This window comes from Dipodomys ordii, unplaced genomic scaffold (assembly GCF_000151885.1).
Source record: "Dipodomys ordii isolate 6190 unplaced genomic scaffold, Dord_2.0 Scaffold14, whole genome shotgun sequence".
Taxonomy (NCBI): Eukaryota; Metazoa; Chordata; class Mammalia; order Rodentia; family Heteromyidae; genus Dipodomys; species Dipodomys ordii.
In genome coordinates, this window is record NW_012267230.1 from 757132 (window position 1) to 770154 (window position 13023).

Consider the following 13023-nt stretch of genomic DNA (forward strand, 5'->3'; position numbering starts at 1 on the left):
TTCACTATCTTACAAAGGCACTTAAACCATGCTCCCAGTCCTTTTTTCTTTAGTTATTTTTTGATAGGGTCTTGAACTTTTTTTTTTAAACCTGGGAGGTGAGGCTGGGAATGTGGCTCAGTGGTAGAGTGCTTACCTAACATGCATGAAGCCCTGGGTGTGATTCCTCAATACCACATAAACAGAAAAAGGCAGAAGTGGTGCTGTGGTTCAAGTGATAGAGTGCTAGCCTTGAGCAAAAGAAGCTCAGAGATTGTTGTCAGGCCTTGAGTTCAAGCCCTAGGACTGGCAAAAAAAAGCAAGCAAGAAGGAAAGAAGGAAGGGAAGGAAGGAAAGAAGGAAAAGAAAAGGAAAAGTGCAAATACCTGGGAGGCCAGGGCTATGATCCTCCTACTTAGGCCACCTGAATAATTGGGATTACAGGCATAATCTGTCATGCCTATCATTGTTTATTTGGTTTTTGAGATGGGATCTATTTTGCCCAGGCTGGCCTTGAACTGAAATTCTTCTCATCTCCATCTCCTCAGAAATTGGGATTATAGTCATTAGTCACTACCCCAAGTATCATCATTTTTATAAAATGTTTATTGTACCATAAATATATCTTAACGTTCCCATAGTTGTTCCCTAAGCCCCTGAACTGCATCCCTTACAGCCTTAGCAAATGCTGTTGAAGTATTTGTGGTCTATAATGAATATTCACAAAGGTTATATTTAAGCGAATGATAATCTTGATTTTTTAAATCATTGATGGACCTGTTCTCTAGGAAGATAAAATAGACTAGGTAGTTGGTCGGAGGTGGAGTTTGAAGTTGCCAAGGTGATACATTTAGTAGTACTTAAATAATGTGACAGTGATGGGCAGTGCTTGCCATTGAAGGTGGAGTGATAGGTGGAAAGGTCCAGAAAGGAGGGAGACTGCCATTCCCGTGCATTCCCATGCATTTCTCTACATTGCTGCTAAATGGATAGTTAAATACATAGTATTATTTTGTGACAGATACATACTAGACACTTTGCAGATGTTAAATAATTTAACCCTACAGCATCCCTGTATAGTTACTGTTAGTACTACAGAGATACAGAAGAGTTAAGTAACAACCAAAGTCTCAGCTGATCCTGGTCCATAACCATGGCTTGTACTTGTACAGAAACTCTCATGCCTCTTCCCCCTCAAAGAAAAAAAAAAAGCATGCAGACGATCCATCTTTCCTGTGTGAATCAGCAGTCCAGGCCGTCTTTGTTATGCTTGCTTAAATACAATTTCTGTCCCCCTCTCAGAATCTTTGCTAATGTTTATTCTCACCCTGGAATGCCCTGTCCTTCCTTCCTTCCCATCTCTGTTTTACCAGCAAGCTATCAGCCTTCCTAGAGTATTGAATTGCAATCTTCATCAAAACCATTTGGTCCCCAACTAAAGTGACTTTTCACCTTGCAGAATTCTTCACTACTGTTCCATGCCAGTGATGTTCTATGTTACTTGCCCTGTTTTCTAGTATAGATTTTTTTAAAGTTCCTTGAAAACACGGGATGTGATTTATTGATCTTTGAATCTTAGATAGCGTTCAGCCCAAGATGAAAAGAGTGTTATGACTGACACACTGATTTTGGACTTGGCCAGGGAAGATTAGGAATTTTCAAATGTAGGGTAATTGTAAAAGTAAAGTGTTTATTTTAGACCTTTTATCTTTAAAGTGGGAACAGAGTATTCAAGCAGGAAAGGGGCTCGAACTCAGAAAAGTTTTCTCAACCAATAATACATCATTACATATATCAAATTAAATTATTCAGTACCTGCAAGTCCACAGAATTCAGTCTTTTTTTTTAAAGGTGTATCAGTTGGTTTTCATTTGAAAAATAATGTCTAGCGATCACATAGTTATTCCTAACATAACAGGGTGTGAACTCAAGATCTTACACTCTGTCTCAGTTGGTACTCTACCACTTCTGGCTTTTTGGTGACTAATTGGATATAAGAGTGTGTCATGGGGCTGGGAAGGTGGCTCAGTGGTAGAGCGCTTGCCTTGCATGCGTGAGGCCCTGGGTGCGATTCCTCAGCACCACATAAGCACAAAGAAAAAAGCCGGAAGTGGCGCTGTGGCTCAAGTGGTAGAGCGCTAGCCTTGAGCTGAAGAGCTGAGGGACAGCGCCCAGGCCCAGAGTTCAGGCCCCACGACCGGACCCCAAAAAAAAAAAAAAAAAAAGAGTGTGTCATGTCTGTCTGCCCAAGCTCGCTTCAAATGGAGATCCTCAGATCTGGAGTAGCTAGCCACCAGCACCTAGCTATTCATAATTTTGTATAAGTAGTAAGATCAAAGTCAATTCCTAGTGGAATATCTGAGTCAAATCAGAAGTTAAGTTCCTAGGCTAGCTCATGAGACCATATTGTAGTTATTTTACAACAAAGCAAAAATAGTAGGAAGCATATTAAGAAGAAACAAATAGTAAGGAGATAGCTTTTTTTCCCTCTCTTTAATTTACTCTTTAAGTTGACTTGAAAACTTAAACATTCCTTTTGTGTCATATAGATACTTCCCTGAGGTGCTCCTAATACTTGTTGACAATATTTTGGGTTGTATTTCTGGCTCACACATTTTTCTATCAGAAGAAAAGAGAAAGTTGGAGAATGCTTCTTTAAGAGAATTCCTTTGGAAGGATTATATTGAGATAAGAATTCCGCAGTAGAGACAGAGATGGTGTCTGCAAGTGCATGAATGTGTGTTGTAGGTGTGTGTGTATGGGTGAGGAGGGATCTGAAGATGAGAGGGAGGCCAAGGGACCCAGAAGGGCCTGTAGCCTGTGAGAAGGGCCTCTAGCCCCCAGCAGTATTGTTACTGTTCACTTTAGCTGGACAGAGGAAAAAGAAAACTAGTACTTCATCTGCCATTCTACCATATCCACTGGAGCCGTGCCCCTGACACTTGCTAGGTTTGCTGCCTCTTTCTGCCTCAGGACACTAAGGACAAGAGTACCAGGCAGCCTTTCCCAGCATTTCTATGCCTGTACTATTCCTCATCAAAGGGAACATGGGTTTGGGGATTTTCTACCTTCTTATGCCAACTAACATTGGCTCAGTGGATTATGGACATAGTCTGTAGCCCTAGAGTAGTAAATCAGGACTTTTACGGAATTTGTTGAAGTTAGTAACTGCACTCTTAAAGACTGAATGTTTTTGTCTCGCCCAAATTCATATTGAAATATCAACTCCCAGTATTGAGAGGAGGGGCCTTCTTTCTGTCTTGTCTGACTTGTAAGGGTGAAAGGAAGGGTCATTAGTCTGAAACTCAAAAGTGAGAACTTACTTGACCTGGACCATGTTGGAACCCTGAATTCATACTTCCACACTTCAGAAACGGTAATAAATGAATTTCTATTGCCTATAGGCCACCCAGTCTGTTTTTTGTCCAAATTGGTAGTAACCAAGATAGATAAAGGGGGTTAAAAAGGTAAAGACAGTTGATAATCACCGATAACCTGTAAGATAGTTTCTATCATGATTCTTTTAGGCCTCTTATCTTTTTTTTTTTTTTTAAGGCAAGGGCTTGAACTAAGGGTCTCACTCTAGCTCAGATTTTGTTGTCATAGCTAGCTGATCCTGTAGCACTTGAGTCAGGCCTCCTGCTGCACCTCCAGTCCAGCATTTTGCTAAACTCCATTAGAAATGGAATATAGTACTGGGGCTTGAACTCAGCCTCCTGCTTAGCAATTCCACTTCTGACTCTTTGGTAGTTAACTGTAGATAAGAATCTTTTGGATTTGTGTGTCTGCCCTGGGGGGGCTCAAACTTTGATCCTCAGAGCTCAGCCTCTTGAATAGTTAAGATTACAGCTATAATGGAGGGGAAGGGAAAAAACAAATCTTTAAATAGGGATACTGGTGGACCCATTGCAGCCATGAGATTTACAAGTCGTTAAGTCGAAAACCGAACTTTACAACTTTGGTGGGAGAGAGGGGTGGTATGAGGGGGCAAGGGGGAATCTAAAAAAAAAAAACAGGGCTGGGAAGGTGGCTCAGTGGTTAAGGTGCTTGCCTTGCATGCCTGAGGCCCTGGGTTCGATTCCTCAGCACCACATAAGCAAAAACAAAAAAGCCGGAAGTGGCACTGTGGCTCAAGTGGTAGAGTGCTAGCTTTCAGCTGAAGAGCTGAGGGACAGTGCCCAGGCCCAGAGTTCAGGCCCCATGACCTGACCCCCCCCCCAAAAAAAAAGAAAAGAAAAAAAAATAAAAAAAACAAACATAAAAACATAAAAAAAAGATTACAGCAATAAGTCACCAGCGCACAACTCAGATAAAGTTCTTTTTATTGTTTTTGTTGTTATTGGCCTGTACTAGGGGTCTGAGCTCTGTCTCTGAGCTCTTTCACTCAAAGCTACTACTCTACCACTTTGAGCTACAGCTCTGCTTCCAGTTTCCTAGGAGTTAATTGGCGATAAGAATCCCCTGGACTTTCCTGTGCAAGCTCACTTTGAACCAGGATCAGATACAGTTCTTTATTTTCATCCTGCTGATAAAATGCTTTTGAGCATTTAATTTAAAATTTAAATTGCTTTTGTTGAGTCCCTTGAAAAACAGCAGTGAATTTTAGGTAGTCATTGTAGATGAGGCCTAGTAAATACAGATCACGCTATGATAAAATGTTTCAGATATAACACAAATCCTCAGAATTTAAGAGGGCTATTTCTTCTATCTGCCTACTTACCTTCCTGCAGGTAGCTGTCAAACTGTAACCATTTAGAGCCACACCAGTAGTTACATAAACTGCCTACTTTAAGTAGACCAACCTGTATTTAAGATTTAATTATCTTTTAGCAAGCATTCCTTCATAGTTATTGGGAGTGTTAGTGCATTATATGTTTCCCCTACTGTGATAGTTCTTTTATTTATTTTTTGCCTTTGAAAGTTGTTGGGCAGTGATTTTGTTCTGTCTTTCTTATCCTAGAGTTAACTAAAATACCATGTTGCTTATCCATCATTCCTACTGCTCTATGTTCAAGCAGTTTATACCTAGGTGAAAAAGTATCATGACCCATTTCAAGTAGTTCCCACTGACTTCCCCCACGGCACACTCCTTTGCTCAGCCCCTGCTCCCCTCAGCTTGCAGTTTTACTGAGCATTTGGGAAGAATCCTTTCCCTTTTATAAAGAAGTCCGTCTTGCTTAACTGTATTGGTACCAGCTACAAGTGCAGTCTTTTTTATGAACCTGTTTGCTTTTTACATATTCCAGAAAGTCATTAGCAATTCTGCTTTGTTGTTGGGGTCCTTGTCATTTCTCTGTGCTGCAGAATCACATCTGTATTAGGGCTTTGAGATGGAGTTCTAGACAGAACTAGGTTTTTCTGAACCAAGATACTTCAGACCATATTTGAGAAGGTATATATGTATATGTATATATGTCTGAGTATATATATATGTATGTATTTATATTTAGCTTTAAATATATATCTAAATATACACATCTTTATAAACACATGCACGTTGAATCACTTGAGTGATTTGGAGGGGCAGTGTAGTAATACTACTCACCACCCATGCTTTTTCTTTTTCTTTTCTTTTTTTTCTTTTTGGTGTGTGTGTCTATGCCAGTACTGGGACTTGAACTCAGGGCATGGGCTCTGTCCCTGAACTTTTGCACTCAAGGCCAGCATTCTACCACTGAGCCACAGCTCCATGTTTGCCTTTTTTTTTTTTTTTTTTGGTGGTTAATTGGAGATAAGAGTCTCACAGACTTTGATGCTCTGATCTCAGCCTCCTGAGTAGCTAGGATTACCAGTGCCCAGCTTCACCCACAATTTTTAACACCAATTGAGTTATGTAGTGTGTTGATTTGGCCTAGTGTTTACACATATGTGTAAGAGATTTCTTCCATATTTGCCTTTTGCCTTTTAATGTTTAATTAGTGGAAAGTTATACAGTAATTTTTGTGAGGTTGCATAATTCTTAGGTTTCTGTTCTGTGGCCCCCATTTACAGCAGGAACATGTGTGGTCCCTCAGGAATGTAGGGGATTATAGTGATGCTTAATAGTACAGGATAGGACTTGGGTTCAAATTCTACCTATGCAGCCTCCTAGCAGTATAGTTTTAGTCAACACACTTGGCTAGGTCTATTGGAAGCATAAAATGTACATGTATATAAAACACTAAAAGAGTTTGGCTGGGCATCAGTGACTCGGGCCTGTAGTCATAGCTACTCCAGAGGCTGAGATCTGAGGATTGCAGTTCAAAGCCAGCTGGGGCAGGAAGTCAGTGAAAGTGAAACTCTTATCTCCAGTTAACCACCAGAAAAGAAGTGGCACTCTGGCTCAAGTGTAGAGTGCTAGCTGAAGAGCTGAGGGTCAGTGCCCAGGCCTGGAACTCAAGCCCTACAACTAACCTATATATATATATATATATTTAATGGGCTGGGAATGTGGCTTCATGGTGGAATGCTTGCCTAGCATGTATGAAGCCCTGGGTTCATTTCTTCAGTATCACATACACAGAAAAAGCCTGAAGTGACGCTGTGGCTCAAGTGGTAGAGTGCTACCTTGAGCAAAAGAAGGTCAGGGACAGTGCCCAAGCCCTGAATTCAAGCCCCAGAATGGGAAAGAAAGAAAGAAAGAAAGAAAGAAAGGAAGGAAGGAAGGAAGGAAGGAAGGAAGGAAGGAAGGAAGGAAGGAAGGAAGGAAGGAAGGAAGGAAGGAAGGGAAAGGAAAAAAAATGTAAATGGTGGGAAAAAGTAAATCCTAATACTGAATACAAATTACAATCAGTGCGCCTTCCAGTACACGAAATTGGTCCTGTAACTATCTAGGAAAAGAGAGTTCACTCATTGAACTTTGGAACATAGTAATTTGTTTGGACTCCTTTTCTTTGATTGGTTGTGGGCTTGAACTTAGAGCCTGAGTGCTGTTCCTGAGCTTTTTTTTTTTTTTTTTTTTTGTCGGTCGTGGGACTTGAACTCTGGGCCTGGGCACTGTCCCTCAGCTCTTCAGCTCAAGGGGAGCGCTCTACCACTTGAACTACAGCGCCACTTCCTGTTTTTTGGTGGTTTGTTGGAGATAGGAGTCTCACGGTCTCTCTTGCCCGTGCTGGCTTTGAACCGTGATCCTTAGATCTCAGCCTCCTGAGTAGCTAGGATTACAGGCGTGAGCCACCAGTGCCCGGCAGGATCCATGTCTTTCTGAGTTTGCTAAGGAAAACACATTTGCAGATGACTTACCCATCATTAAATCCAGTGTTCACTGTACCACATGGCTTTTTCAAAGCATTCTATTTCACATGACTTCTGGATGACCATCTCGGTTTGTTTGGTGTTTTATTGGCATCATCAATGATTAGTCAGAACCATATTTTCAAGAGCTTCCTAGCCTCTTGAATCTCCTTTCATTCAAGGATTTCAAAAAATGGGATCGTACCCATCTTTTTGAAACCTGCTTTCTGAGTTAAAGGATATTTTACTCTCCTCACTCTTCCCTTTACAAATTCCTTCACCAAAGCCTTTTCCCTAGATTCTCATTCTTCTGAAGTAGTAGAGTAGGTATATATTTGGTAAGCCAATTATTTTCCTGATTTTTAGCTGGTATATTAAAAAAAAATCACAGTTACCAGCCCAGTGCCCATGGCTCATGTCTGTAATCCTAGCCACTCAGATGGCTGAGATCTGAAGATTGCAGTTTGAAGCTAGATGGAAAGTCCATAAGACACTCATTTCCAATTAACTATCAGAAAACAGAAAGTGGAACTGGCATAAGTGGTAGAACACCATTCTTGAATAGAAAAGACAAGAGACAGTGCCCAGATCCTGAGTTTAAGCCACAGTATTGATACAAACAAAATAGAAGATTGAAGATTGTGGTTCAAAATCTGGGTCTGGAAAGTCTGTGAGACTCTTATTTGTTTGTTTGTTTATTGTTGGTCTTAGGGTTTGAACTCAGTGCCTGGGTGTTGTCCTTGGGCTCTTTTGCTCTCGGCTAGCACTCTATCACTTTGAGCCACAGTGCCACTTCCAAGTTTTCTGGTGGCTAATTAGAGGTAAGAGCCTTAGGGACTCTCCTTCTCAGGATTTCAACATTAGTCCTGTGATCTCAGCCTCCTGAATAACTAGGATAACAGGCATGAGCCACCCACACCCTGCTTATGAGACTCTTATCTCCAGTTAACCAGCAAAACACAAGCAGACGCCTGAAGTAGGGCTGTGGCTCAGGTGGTAGAAGCACTTGCCTTGAACACAAAAGCTCAGGAACAGTGCCCTGGCCCTGAGTTAAAAAAAAAAAAAGATGGAATTTTTGGATTGCATTTTTTACATGAGAGATAGTGGAAACTAGTCTTACCTTGGGAACTGATTTCTAATAAAAATAGCAGTGAAATAAAGATATAATAACTGGTTGCTAAATGAACTCTCTGCTTTGAAAAGAGGATGATTAAAGAAGAAATATGTAAATAACTTGGTGGACAAGCTGCGAGTTGAAATTTTACTTTGCAAAAATGGTGACTAGAGAGCTGGATGGAAGCTTCCACCTGTAATCTTAGTTTCTTAGGAAACTGAGATCTGAGGATTATGATTCAAGCCAACCCAGGTATGAAAGTCTGTGAAACTCTTATCTCCAGTTAAACACCAGAAATCAACAGCAACAACAAAAAAATGGTGAGTGGAAATAAACTTCCAGGGATACAGTTGGGTCTTACTTAAAGTGCTTGTTACTAAGTCTCCAACGTTTTTCAAATTATATCATTTGAAGACTCTTTTTGAATGAACAGAGTAGAAATACATTTTTTAATCACCCCTGAATAGTCTTTACAGTGTGGCTTTGAAATGTCATTTTATATTATAATCAGTGAAATTGTGAAGGGGATATTGACTAGCATTTCAGTATAATTTATTTTAAAGGGAAGAAAGTTGGCAATCAGATTAATTTGGAAAGCTGCTTTGTATCAGGATTATGATTACAAAGTAATATTATGGTCTTTTTATGATATCAGTGGAGTTTCTAAACATTAAAAATTATTAAAACATAAAATAGCTATTTGTGGGGAATGTGTCACTTGTCTGTGGAAATCAGTGTTTAAGAGACATCTTTACAACTTTTAGGAAAAAACTTGTGCCAAATAGTCCTAAAAAAACACAACTGTGCATCGATACTTGGTTCATGTCCTAACTTAAGCTTTCTCTGGTTGGTACCTAGTTACTTAGCCTGTTTCTCAATTTCCTCATTGAATTGAAAATTAAATGAGCATTTATAATAGCATAGTTGGCACTCCAACTGAGCACTCACTGGCAACTACTATTACTTCTCCTTTCACCCATTCCACCAGATAATGAAGAGTGGAAAATGAAAATTTCTTGAGTGTGGTTAATTTACTGTTGGGATTGTGAAGTAGAGATAAGGACAGAGCTAGATTTTTCAGAAGGACAACACTTGAGATCCTGTTTGGGAAGTGAGAAAGAAAACTGCTAAACACCTACTCCAGTTTAATGGCACAAAGACTGATTTTTTTAAGTGTGTGTGTGTTTTTAATTTCCTTTTTTTTGTGTGTGCCAGTCCTAGGGCGTAGGCTAGTGCTCTACCACTTTGAGCCACAGCACATTTCTGGCTTTTTGGTAGTTAATTGGAGATTAGAGTCTCACCGACTTTCCTGCTCCAGCTGGCTTTGAACCATGATCTTCAGATGTCAGCCTCCTTAGTAACTAGGATTAGAGGCATGAGCCACCTGTTCCAGGCAAGTTCCTTGTTTTGGGGTGGGTTGTTTTTTTTGTTTTTGTTTTGTCAGTTGTGGGGCTTGAACTCTGGGCCTTAATGCTGTCCCTCAGCTCTTCAGCTCAAGGCTAGTGCTCTACCACTTGAGCCATAGCGCCATTTCCAGTTTTCTGGTGGTTTATTGGAGATAGGAGTCTCACAGACTTTTCCTGCCTGAGCTGGCTTTGAACCACGTTCCTCAGATCGTAGCCTCCTGAGTCGCTAGGATCACAGGCGTGAGCCACTGGCTCCTGGCTTTCCCCTGTATTTTTTTTTTTAAATGTAGCATGTTACGTGTACAAAGGTGTTTTCCCAGTAACACACATTTCTACACATGTATACAGTGTATCTCAATTAACTTCATTATATTATTCTTCCCTTTCTTAAAACAATTTTAACAGGTTTCATTGCTCTGTTTTCATACGTACAAAAAACCTACATTCACCACATGCATCCTAATTCATCCTCTTCTTTAGCCCTCCCAGCTCTTGCTGGTACCCACTCCATATCTGAATCTGTTTTACTTTCCTGTGTTTGCTTGCTTGCTTCCTCCCTCCCTCCCTCCCTTCCTTCCTCTTTTTCTCTTGTCAGTTATGGGGCTTAAACTCAGAACTGTCCCTGAGCTCTTTTGCTCAAGGCTAGCATTTTGAGCCACAGCTCCACTTCCAGTTTTGGAATGGTTAATTGGAGATAGGAGTCTTATGGACTTTCCTGCCCAGGCTAGTTTTGAATAGTAATCCTCAGATCGAAGTCTCCGGAGTAGCTAGGATTATAGGCATGAGCCATCAGTGCCTGGCTTCTGTTAGCGTGATTTCTAATTTGAGTCCTGCTTCCAGCCTTCTTCGCCTGTCTAAATATGAAATTTCTATATCCTTTGGAGATAGTTGCCTGATGAAAACAGAGATAATCATTATTAAGGCTGGTTAACCATAAACTTTTGGAAGAATGTCGGTACAGTTTCCATTTTTAAAATCTATACTTTTTGAGGTCATTAGATTTGTGTATTTCTAAATTACTGGTTTCAGTTCTTTTCCTGGGTTGTGGCCATCCATTTTAAGAGATTTTTTTTTCTTTTTTTCAGTGCTGGGGACCAAATCCAGGGCCTCATGCCTCCTAGACAGGCACATTACTGAGCTACAACCCCAATTTTTTGTTTTTATTTGTTTGCTTTTTGTTCTGGTTTTGTGCCAGTCCTGGGGCTTGAGCTCAGGGCCTGGGAGCTGTCCCTGAGCTGTTTTGCTCAAGGCTAGCACTCTACCACTTGAGCCACAACTCCACTTCTGGCTTTTTGGTGGTTAATCAGAGAAAAGAGCCTCATGGACTTTCTTGTCTGGGCTGGCTTTGAACCTCGATCCTCAGATCTCAGCCTCCTAAGTAGTTAATATTACAGGTTGTGAGCCACCAGCACCCAGCTAATCCTTTGTTGTTATTGTTGTTTTTTAAGTTTTAATATGTAGCCTAGGCTGGCCTTGAACTGTAAATTCTCCTATCTTGTTTTCTGACTGCTAGATTACAGTTGTGCCCTATCATTTCCAACAAACATCAATATTTTTTATTCAGAATTAAATATGTAGCTAATAAATACTTTCAATTAAACTACTGGGTTTTTCCTCAAGATTTCAGCATACAAAACAAAAGATTTCAGCATACAATCAGCTCATTAAACACATAGACACATATTCATAGGCAGTCATCCGTTTGAATCTTTGGAGGATCGGTTCCAGGATCCACACCCCTACTTTACACACCCAGATACCAAATCCATGAATGCTTAAGTTGCTTACATTAAATTCATGTAGCATTTGCTTATAAAAACAAGGGCCATCCTGTTTACTTTGTCATCTCTCAGTTACAATACCTAATACAGTGGGAATGCTATATACATAGTTGTTGGCATTGTGTGTTTGTTTATTTGCAATATGGGTGCAGTTGTTTCCTTTAATATTTTTAACCTGGGGTGATTTGAGAATGTGGAGCTGAGAGATACAGAGGAAAGACTATATGTTCACATATACAAATGTAACTTTCTTTTATGGTGATTACTCAACACTAAGTACAAGTTATATTTGTTATTTTGCCCTTCCTAGGGCTTGAACTCTGCCTGGGTGTTATTCCTGAGCTTTTTTGCTTAATGCTAGCACTCTACCACTTGAGCCACAACTCTACTTCTGACTGTTTAGAAGCTAACTGAAGATAAGAATCTGTTGGCCTTTCTTGCCCAAGCTAGCATTGGATCAAGATCCTCGATCTCAGCTTCCTGAGTAGCTAGGATTAGAGGTGTAAGCCACTTGTGCTGAGCTTTAATGCTTTACTTCTTCATTAATTTTGTCTACAAAATGTCACTTAGCAGTCAGTTGACCTTAGAACACTTAGGACCTTAGAACACTGAAATCTGCTAAAAAGAAAAATTTGTTGCATTCGTTTAAGGATTTTTTTTTTTTTTTGTCGGTTGTGGGGCTTGAACTCTGGGCCTGGGCGCTGTTCCTCAGCTCTTCAGCTCAAGGCAAGCACTCTACCACTTGAGCTACAGCGCCACTTCCGGTTTTCTGGTGGTTTATTGGAGATAGGAGTCTCACAGTCTCTCCTGCCCGGGCTGGCTTTGAACCGTGATCCTCAGATCTCAGCCTCCTGAGTAGCTAAGATTACAGGTGTGAGCCATCAGCGCCTGGCTTCGTTTAAGGATTTTTAAGCAGTTATTTGGACTTCTACTATAAGTTTCTTAATTATCATCAAATTGTTAAGTATCACACAAAATTAATGATAGTCTAAAAAGACTTTTCTCAGCTTGTACCTGTCATAAATCCATGCATTCCTACCCCACCCCTCAAACTCTGAGCATTTCCTAGCAAAATAGCATTTGAAGTCCATTCTTGAGTCTGAAGAAAATCTAGACCAAGAGCATCACGTTATTTCAAGACTCCAGATGGAGTCTACACTAGTAACCCCCATTCACCCTGGTTTTCTGCACTAAGGGAATGATTGAGCCATAGAGTCCTCTTGGTGTAATTTGTGACTTTTCCAGATGATGGTCACTGGGAATCAGAGCCTCATACATCACTCAGGACAAGACTCAAAAACTGTACTTGTTCCAGTTAGTTAAACATGTGTATGTCTGACTAACTTAACCAAATAAGACATATCATAATTTTTCCATTTGAAAACTTCATAGTGTCTGAACACCGTGCTTCGTGACTATTTTCAGACAGATTATGCATCAATGCTTCTATCATTACAATTAAATATTTCCAGCATTTTGTGACTTTTCTTGGGAAAGGATTTTTTTTTCTTTCTGAAGGATTCTTTGGAGC